The sequence below is a fragment of the Chiloscyllium plagiosum genome, unplaced genomic scaffold (assembly GCF_037043375.1).
Source record: "Chiloscyllium plagiosum isolate Xiang-an unplaced genomic scaffold, Cpla_swu_hap1 HiC_scaffold_42, whole genome shotgun sequence".
NCBI classification, from domain to species: domain Eukaryota; kingdom Metazoa; phylum Chordata; class Chondrichthyes; order Orectolobiformes; family Hemiscylliidae; genus Chiloscyllium; species Chiloscyllium plagiosum.
The window spans coordinates 95,835,088-95,845,638 of record NW_028270180.1 but is presented as its reverse complement, the minus strand read 5'-3'; the positions used below and the strand labels follow the sequence as shown (position 1 = coordinate 95,845,638).

General features: G+C 48.7%; 1 long non-coding RNA gene across 1 annotated transcript in view; it reads left to right on the top strand.

Moving 5' to 3' along the window:
- Positions 1 to 884: 884 nt before the first annotated feature.
- Positions 885 to 10,551, top strand: part of LOC148138012 (uncharacterized) — a 213,417-nt gene continuing 203,750 nt past the window's right edge. The window contains exon 1 of the long non-coding RNA XR_015754096.1: positions 885 to 1,026. This is a non-coding gene — a long non-coding RNA (uncharacterized LOC148138012). The remainder of the gene's footprint in view (positions 1,027 to 10,551) is intronic.

The window sequence follows — 10,551 nt, the reverse complement described above, 5'->3', positions numbered from 1 at the left end:
CGACAGAACATTCATGCGCTCAACACCTCAGAAAGCAAACCTGATGCCCCCTTGGACAGTGTTCATTCCCAAGCCTGTTCTCACTGTGATGACCCACAGCCACCCCCAAGATTGGATCCCAGGGCCCAGAACATTATTTGAGTCTCCGGATTGATCATACAATCCCTAAGATGTGGAAGCAGGCCATTCGGCCTATCAGGTTCACACTGACCCTCGGCAGAGCAGCCCATCTCCCCACTCTATCCCTGGATCCCTTCATTTCCTCTCGCTAACCCACCCAGCCTGCACATCTTTGGACAGTGGGTGGGGTCTGGAGCACCCGGAAGCTGACACGGGGAGAATGTGCCAACTCCACACAGACTGTCGCCCGAGGCTGGAATCGAACCCGGGTGGGGTGGGGCAACACTGAGCCCCCGTGACCATCCCACCATCTCCTCCCCGTTGATGACCGTTTGATGTCGATACCCGGGGAGTATCTAACTTGTCTCGCGTTTATTTAAAAAAGATTAGGGAAAAGGGCAATGCCTCCAAAGCTCAAGATGCTTCATCCCCCTCAAAAGGAGACTTTATTCACAAAAAAACTTTACGTACAAACATAGTCACGAAAGTTCGGTTCTGCACAATTTTTACAACATGTCTTTGTCATGACATATATGCTCCCCTTGGCTGATTAACTGAAATGTAAGGTCTGAGCTGTTCCTTCTGAATTAACATCACAAAGTTACATTGAGAAGGATCTTTGTGAAGTGCCTGTGTTCTGTATCTGTTCTCCCATGTAGCCCGCCCTCCGAATACAATACCTTACAAAGCCGTAAACCTGTTTGTCAACTTTCAGTAGAAGCAGCCTCAGGGCATTGAACACAGACTGAATTATTCAGTGACGCTTGGATCAGGTCAGATAAAATTCTCAAGCAAACAGATGGCTGGGGATATTCAGTAGCAACGGTGAACAGAGAGGAACAATTCACATTTCAAGTGACCCTTCCTCAAAACGGCCTGTTCCTGCAGAAATCACTGGATTGAAAGGTGAACTCTGTCTGTCTTTCTCCCTCTCCCTTCAAAGGTGCTGCCGGATATGCTTAGCTCCTTCAGCAAGCTCTGTGATGATGTTTCAGGTCTCCAACGCGACGGTACAGATTGATTTTAGTGTTGAATTCTCAAGCATGCTCTATTAAAGGGATTGAATCCCTCTGCTACAAAAGGAGGGTCAGTTACCACAGCGAACAGGTTTGTGATGCCAGCATTGTTGGCTCAATCTCTATCATATCTGAAATTACCATGAAGGCCCCAACTTCAATACCTCGCCCCTCACCTGCGGCGTGTGACCCACCAGGCCTCTCTCTCTGACAAGACAGCAGCTCTCGGGTTGTCCTGGTCTATAATAACTTCCCAATTTTAAAAAGGCATTCCAGTAAGAGAGCTCTTTACATGGTTCAAGTCAAAATCCTGGAGCTACCTCCCTAACATCACTGTGGGACACCCAAGGACTGCAGCAGGAAAGTACAGCTCACCCCCACCTTCCAGGCAACGATTAGAGGGTGTGGTAATCACATGCAAGCCAAATTTGAAAGTAAATTTTATAACAGGGTCACGGTGGATGGTCTTTACCTCTGTTGAAATCAGCGTAGTGAAGAAGCTAAGGGTGGGTTGAAAATGACAATGATAGCCTTTCGTAGGTTGGTGTTTATTAGAGTTTGTATCGATAATATGAATGCTTGAGCACTTATTCAAGGGCATGCAGGTAGCTACCAGAGGAAGTCATGGGGGCTGTATAATTGCGACATTTAAAAGGTATCAGGATAAGTATGTGAATGGGAAGGGTTTAGAGGGATATCAGCCAAGTGCTAGCAAATGGGACGAAATGAGATGAGAATATCTGGTTGGTCTGGACGCGTTGGATAGGAGGGATTGTTTCCAAGCTGTGCACCTCTGTGACTCAGTGCCTCTGAATAGTCTATTGCAGAGAGTTTCAGACAGGGTTTGGTTTGTGTGTCTCTCTCATGCTTCCTCAGAATCTGCAAGCCCCATGTCTCCAAATTTCCACAAGACTCTATGAATTAGAAAAAAAAGAGGGAGTGCTGCACTGTCAGAGGGTCAGTAATGAGGGAGCGGTACATTCTCAGAGGGTCAGTACTGAGGGAGTTCCGCACTGTCACATGGTCAGTACTGAGGGAGTGTTGCACTGTCAGAGGGTCAGTACTGAGGGAGTGCTGCACTGTAAGATGGTCAGTACTGTGGGAGTGTTGCACTGTAACATGGTCAGTACTGAGGGAGTGATGCACTGTCAGAGGGTCAGGAATGAGAGAGTGTTGCACTGTCAGATGGTCAATACTGAGTGATTTCCTCATTGCCAGAGGGGCAGTACTGAGGAAGTGCTGCACTGTCAGAGGGTCCGTACTGAGGGAGTGCATCACTATCAGACGATCAGTATGCAGGTAGTGCAGCATTGTCAGAGGATCAGTATGGAATGAGTGCAGCATTGTCAGAGGATCAGTGTGGAGAGAGTGCAGCATTGTCAGAGGGTCGGTGTGGAGGGAATGTATCATTGTCAGATGGTCAGTGTGGAGGGAGTGCAGCATTGTCAGAGGATCAGTGTGGATGGAGTGCAGCATTGTCAGAGGATCAGTGTGGATGGAGTGCAGCATTGTCAGAGGATCAGTGTGGATGGAGTGCAGCATTGTCAGAAGGTCAGTGTGGAGGGAGTGTAGCATAGTCAGAGAATCAGGATGGGGGGATTGCAGCATTGTCAGAGGATCAGTGTGGAGGGAGTGCAGCATTGTCAGAGAATCAGGATGGGGGGATTGCAGCATTGTCAGAGGGTCAGTGTGGAGGGAGTGCAGCATTGTCAGAGAGTCAGGACGGAGGGATTACTGTGCAGTGAGTGGTCAGTAATGATGAAGTGCGCACTCTCTGAGGGTCAGTGCTAATGGATGGCCATGCAGTCAGAGTGTCGCACTGTCAGAGGGTTACTACTGAGGGAGCGCTGCACTGTGAAAGGGTTAGAACTGAGGGAGCACCGCACTCTGAGGTAGTTAGTACTGAGGGATCACCGCGCTGTGAGAGGGTCAGTACTGAGGGAGTATCACACGATGTGTCGGACCATCAGTACTGACTGATTGCTGCATCGCCAGAGGGTCAGTGCTGAGAGAGTGATGCACTGTCAAATGGTCATTACTGAGGGAGCGCTACACGGTCAGTGTGGCAGTTCTGAGGGAGTGTTGTTTCAGAGGGTCAGTACTGAGGGAGAGCTGCACTGCCAAAGGGTCAGTACTGAGGCATTGCTGGACTATCCGTAGTGCAGGAATGAGGCAGTGCCTCACTGTCAGAGTGTCAGTACTGAGGGAGTGCTGCTCTGCCGGAGGGTCAATACTGAGAAAATGCCACGTTATCGGAGGTTCAGTACCGAGGGTGTGCTACACTGTAAGAGCAGCTGTATTGAGGGAGTGCCACATTGTCGGAGGGTCAGTACTGAGGGAATGCCACACTGTATGAGTATCAGTACTGAGGGACTGCTGCACTGTAGAAATGTCAGTACAAAGCGAGTGCTGCAGAGTCAGATTGTCAGTACTGAGGGAATGCTGTTGTGTTAGAGCGTCATTTCTGATGGAGTGCTGCAGTATCAAAGGAGCAATGCTGAGGGAGAGCTGCACTGTCAGATGGTCATTACTGAGGGTGCGCTGCACTGTCAGGGGATCTGTACGGAGGGAGTGCTGCACTGCCAGGGGGTCAGTACTGAGGGAGTGCTGCACTGTCAGAGGGTCTGTACTGTTGAGAGCTTCATTGTCGGAGGGACTGTACTGTGGGAGAGATGCACTGTCGGAGGATCAGTACTGAGGGAGTGCTCCGCTATCAGAGGGTCTGTACTGTGGGAGAGCTGCATTGTTGGAGGGTCAGTACTGATGGACCACCGCGCTATCAGAGGGTCAGTACTGAGGGAGTGCCGCACTGTGTGAGGATCAGTACTCAGGGATTGCTACACTGTGAGAGGGTCAGTACTGAGGGATTGCTGCACTGTCAGAGGGTCAGTTTGAGGGAGGGCTGCACTCACAGAGGGTCAGCACTGCGGGTGTGCCGTACTGTCGGAGGGACAGTACTGTGGAAATGCTGCACTGTCAGAGGGTCAGTACTGAGGGAGTGCTGCACTGTCAGAGGATACTGCTGAGGGAGTGCTGCGCTTTCAGGGGGTCAGTAATGGGGGATTGCCGCAATGTCAGAGAGTCAATCTGGGGGCAGTCCTGAGGGAGCGCTGCACTGTCAGAGAGTTAGTACTGAGGGAGTTCCACACTGTCAGGGGATCATGACTGAGGGAGTGCTGTACTGTCAGCGCACCATTCTGCATTGTAAGAGAATCAGTATTGAGTGAGTGCCACACTATCAGATGGGCTGAATGGCCTAATATCTGCTCCCATTTCTTGTGGTCTACGAGGAATATCTGAAATTGTTCAGTACATTTCTGCCTCTGCTTCACACATACCCTGCTCAGCAATGATTCCCACGTCCAGGTTCCAGAGACTGTGTTCAAACAGACCGTCTTCATTTGGTTACCACCCTCTTTTCCCAGGGATCAAGTTTTCGTTTCGAGTGACTGACCTGCCAGCTCAAAGAGAGATTTTCATGCTGCAGGGATAAGGTTTATTCCTCAGATTCCATGTGCTCATCCCAAATGAATCCCACTGTCCCACACTCAGCACAGTCGTGTGTTCCTTATTTCTGAGCTTCCCAATGCTAATCCACATAGAGAATGACATCCTACACTCCTCCAAATCGTATTGCAGGCTAATTGCCTGGGAGCGAGGAGTGCGAAGAGAGGAAATAAAAATCTGAAAGGACTTTACAGTGACATTAAGGGTGAATTGATAATGAGAGAAAGAGTAGGTTGTGGAACACAGTGAGAATTTGTGCAAGGACCCAGAGGCTATCGTGAATGGATGCATTTTGTCAATGCTCATTGGGACAGGGTTGATATGAAATCGTGGAGATGCTCTGTGATACAATTAAATGTATTAGCATACATATAGAGAGAGATGGTTCTGAGTGGTCTGACCTTCTTACAACCCAATAAATTTCCAAAGACGGTGGAAATGTATCTCAGTTTACCGATTGAGGTGATGGAGGAAGTAGCAGGTACATTTGCTAACATTTTCAAACCCCATCTGGCTACAGGGGAGGTGCCGTCGGACTGACCATGTGGTACTGTTATTCAAGCAGGAACATGGGATGCACCAGGCAGCTACAGGCCAGTCAGGCTAATACTGTGGGTGGGATGTCTGTTGGAAGCAATTTTGGGAGATAGAATTAATCAGCATTTACAGAGACTGGAGTTCATGAAGAACATTCAGAATGGTTCTGTTAAGGGGAGCTCAGGTCTGACCAATGGGATTGCACTTTTTAAGGAGGTGACCAGCTGTGAAAATAAGGGCAATCCTTTCCTGTCGTCTGCTTGGAGGTCAGTAAGACTTTAATCAGGGCCCATACTGGAAACTGATAGTGAACATAAACACTCAAGATCCAAGGAACTTGGCACTGAAAGCTGAGTGGCAGGAAGGAGACAGTGATGGCCCAATTAGAAATCTCTGTCTGTTCATGTCTCACTGTTGGGATCTTGCTGATGTGGTTGTTAGAAAAAAATTAGATTTGAATGGTGGAAGGTTAATCATTGGGTTCATGAATGATATGAGGATTGGTAGGGTGATAAATACTGAGGAGGATAGCCTTAGGTTACAGAAGGATGGAGATGGCCTTGTCAGATGGACTGATCAGTGGCAATGGGTGAGGTGCCTGAAGACTGGAGGGTGATTAATGATGTGCCATTATTGAAGTAAGGCTGCAAGGAACAGCCATTGAACTATGGAGCTGTGAGCCTGATGGCAGTGGTGGGTAAGCTGTTGGTGGGCATTCTGAGAGACAATGTACATGCATTTGGAAAAGCAAGAATTGATGAGGGATGGTCAGCTTGGCTTTGTTTGTGGAAATGATGTGTCCAACTTGATAGAGCTTTTGAAGGGATGACCAAGGAGACAGATGAGAAGGTTTCACATGGGAGGTTGCTCAGTAAAAGGTTAGATGAGATGGCACCCAAGGAAGAGGACAGCACGGTGCCTCAGTGGTTTGATTCTAACTCCCGGTGACTGTCTGTGTGGAGTTTACACATTCTCTCTGTATCTATGCGGGTTCCCTCCGGATGCTCCACTTTCCTCCCACCGCCCAAAGATGCCATGGAAAATGCAGCATTACAGGGATAGAGTAGAGGATGTGAGTCTGGTTGGGATGCTGTTCAGACAGTCAGTGTGGGGCCAATGGACGGAATGGCTTGCTTCTACACTGTAGTAAATTTTAAAATTAATCCAGAGAGACAAGTCATGTTCGGGAGACCTGGGCCCCAATCTTGGACAGGGGTGGATGTGGGTCCTTACAGTCTGAAGGGGTTTGAACACAATCTGAGGGGGGGAGCTGGACTGCATCCTGAAGTGTTGAGGATGTGAATGTTTTGTGGAGCTACTGTCTGAGGGACTTTCGGGGTTAAACACAACAAAGTGATGCTTTCTGAGGTATTGAGAGAGCACTATCTGAGGTATTGAGGGAGCACTTTCTGAGGTATTGAGGGAGAATTATCTGAGGTACTGAGGAAGCAAGTTGTGAGGTATTGAGAGAGCACTTTCTGAGGTATTGAGGGAGCACTTTCTGAGCTATTGAGGGAGCACTATCTGAGGTACTGAGGGAGCACTCTCTGAGGAATTGAGGGAGCACTTTCTGAGGTATTGAGGGAACACTATCTGATGTATTGAGGGAACACGTTCTGAGGTATTGAGGGAGAATTATCTGAGGTACTGAGGAAGCAAGTTGTGAGGTATTGAGAGAGCCCTTTCTGAGGTATTGAGGGAGCACTTTCTGAGCTATTGAGGGAACACTATCTGAGGTACTGAGGGAGCATTCTCTGAGGAATTGAGGGAGCACTTTCTGAGGTATTGAGGGAACACTATCTGATGTATTGAGGGAGCACGTTCTGAGGTACTGAGGGAGAATTATCTGGCGGTACAGAGTGCAGAGGGTAGAAAGGAACAGATGCAATTCCCCGAGGCACTCTGGTGTTGTAATTTGAAATGGAAGCCACTCACCATTTCAGAACATTCAGATCTTTTTAAACAATCAGTGAAAAATAACAGCAGCATGTGTCTGAAACATGGTTTGGGTGAAAACATTCATCAATCTTTTGTCACTTGTTGCTTGGAGACGCTTTAGAAAAGCAGGCACCCAAACAGACTAACGCTGTCGATGCAAGAGGTGGTGCACACAAGATCCAACAAGTCATCTTTAGCTGCTGTCTGTCTCCCTGGAGCAGTCACCATGTGAGATCATGGTTCAGTCCTCGGAAAAATCATTTCTCCATCAAAACCTCAACCATGCCTTTACAGCCCTCTGTGTGTGTGTGTCTCTGTGTGTGTGTGTGTGTGTGAGAGAGAGAGAGAGGGAGAGAGAGAGAGAAACAGAGAGAGAGAGAGAGACTGTCCGTGTTTGTGTGTGTGGAAGAGTGGATGCATGTGTATCTCTGTGTGTCTGTATGTGTGTGCGTGAGAGAGTGAGAGACAAAATGTGTGTTTATGTGGGAGTGTGTGTCTGTGTGTGTGTGTTTGACGGTGTGTATGTCTGTGTGTGCATGTCTGTGAGAGTGATGGTGTGTGTGTGTGTGAGAGTGTATAAGCGTGTGTGAGAGAGAGTATGTTTTTGTGTGAGAGAGAGTGTGTCATTGTGTGCAAGAGAGTGTATCTGTGTGTATATGTGTGTGAGAGAGTGTCTGTGTGTATATGTGAGAGAGGTCTTTGTGAGAGATTGTGTCTGTGTGTCTATGTGTGTGTGTGTGTGAGACAATGTGTCTGTGTGTGAGAAGGAGTGTGTATGTGTGTGTGTGAGAGAGTGTGTATGTGTGTGAGAGAGTGTGTCTGTGTGTAAGAGACAGTGTGTGTGAGAGAATGCGTAAGAGAGAGTGTGCGTATTTGTGTGCGTAAGAGACTGTGTGTGAGAGTGCGTGAGTGAGAGTGTGTGAGAGTGTGTGTCTGTGTGTGTGAGAATGTGTGTGTGTGTGAGAGAGACTGTGTGTTGAGGTGTGTGTGAGAAAGAGTGTGTGTTGAGGTGTGTGTGAGAGAGTGTGTGTGTCGAGGTGTGTGCCTGAGAGAGAATGTGTCTGTGTGTGTCTGTGTGTGTGAGAGAAAGTGTAACTGTGTGTTTACGTGTGTGTGTGCGAGTGTGTCTGTGTGTGTGAGAGAGAGTGTGCCTGTGTGTATGTGTGTGAGAGAGAGTGTCTGTGTGTGTTTGAGGGAGCATGTGTCTGTGTGTGCATGTGTGTGAGAGAGAGAGTTGTGCCTGTGTGTATGTATGTGAGAGTGTGTCTGTGTGTGTATATGTGTGTGAGAGAGTGTGTCTGTGTGTGTTTGAGGGAAAGTGTGTATGTGTGTGTGAGAGAGAGTTGTGCCTGTGTGTAAGTATGTGTGAGAGTGCGTCTGTGTGTGTTTGAGGGAGCGTGTGTGTGTATGTGTGTATGTGTGTGTGTGTGCGTGTGAGAGAGCGCGTGCAAACTAGCCAATCTTATCAGGTGCCCATGAATATAAAATCCAGCTGCTGTTTCAGGTGAATTGGCCCTCGTGTCTCCAAACACACAAAAGCTGCAAGAGTGACGTAACTGGGGGAAAGAGAGTGCTGCTCATTCCCATGGGGATTTATCCAGTAAACCTTCCCCACACATTAACATCCCTCTGGCAGTGCAGTGACTAGTCCTGCACACAGCGCTCCAGGTACAAACCAATGTAATGTCACCATAGTCTTACCAGAGCATGGGGCAGCTCCTCATGAGCGAGCGGTGTCTGGTGGGGATTTAATCAGAGGGTCACCATGGCCCAGCTGAGGGGAGAGGTTGGGTAGGAGAGTCCTTCAGAGTAACTCTAGCTAGTGTGTTAAGCTAACTGCCCAGCCAATTAAGCTAACTGTCTTCACTCCAGGGGCATGCCCTCTATAACCCAATCATAGCCAGCTTGCACCTCAATACGAGCCAGGAGCAAGGCCATTCGGCCCCCATCCTAACCCAGAAGGGAGAGCACGGGAAGCTGATGGATGAAACAAGCCCCTCCCATGTGGCCTTCTGAAATAGAGCTGGAGGACAGAGCACATCTGTCCTGCTGTTTGCTTCTCTGAGACTGGCCTGCTCCACCTTACAGTGAGAGACTGAGGGGAACCTCAAGGAGATTTCACTTCTCACTGAGAGGCTGTAACTCCAATCCAAATCAGGCTGGTTCCCTCCGAGACTCATGGAAGAGGGCAGCCGTCTTCAGATCAGTCCCTTATGTCGTCATAACCTCCAGTGTGGGGGCCAAGAGCTGGGAGGTAGCATTAAGAACATAAGACCATCTGAAATAGGAACAGGAGGAGACCATCCAGCCGTTTGAGCCTGCCCTGCTATTCAATAGGATTCAAGATTTGATTTGGGAGCTGAGACCAGGACAGTATTAAGACTGAGAGAATCAAATTATTCTACCGTGAGGAATCATCAGACAGGAACTGGAACCAGAGAGAGTGAACACACACATGTACACGCACACACACATACACGTACGCGCACACACACACATATACACACACACACGTACATGCGCACACGTACACACACATGTACGCACACACGTATACACACACACGTACACGCACACACGTACACGCACACAAATACACGGACACACATACACGTACACAGACACGCCCGCAGACAAAAACATGTACACGCACACACGCACATACACACACACACGCACGCACACACACGTACACGCACACACGTACACACACGTACACACATACATGTACACATGCACGCACACACGTACACTCACGTACACACGCACACACACGTACACACACACACGTACACGCACATGTACACACACGCACACGTACACACACACATGCACGCAGATACACGTACACACACGCGCGCACACACACACACGTACACACACACGCATGCACACACACAGAGACATTGATGTATACACACACACGCGCACACACACGTATACACACATACACGTACACACACGCGCACGTACACGCACACACACACGTACACGTACACGCACACACGTAAACACACATACACACACGTACACACACGCACGCACACGCACACGCGTACACGCACACACACGCGTACACACATACATGCACGTATACACACACACATGCACACACACGCACGTACACGCACACACATACACACATACACGTACACGTGTGCGCACACATGTATACACACGTACACACACACACGTACACACATACATGTACACACGCTCGCACACTCGTACACACACAAACACACGTACACACACACATACGTACACACACACGTACACGCACACACACACGTACACATACACGTACACACACACATACACACACACAGACACGTAAACACACACGCACACACATACACAGACACACAGAGACACTCACGTACACGCTCACACACATGCACACACACAGAGACACGGATGTATATATACACAC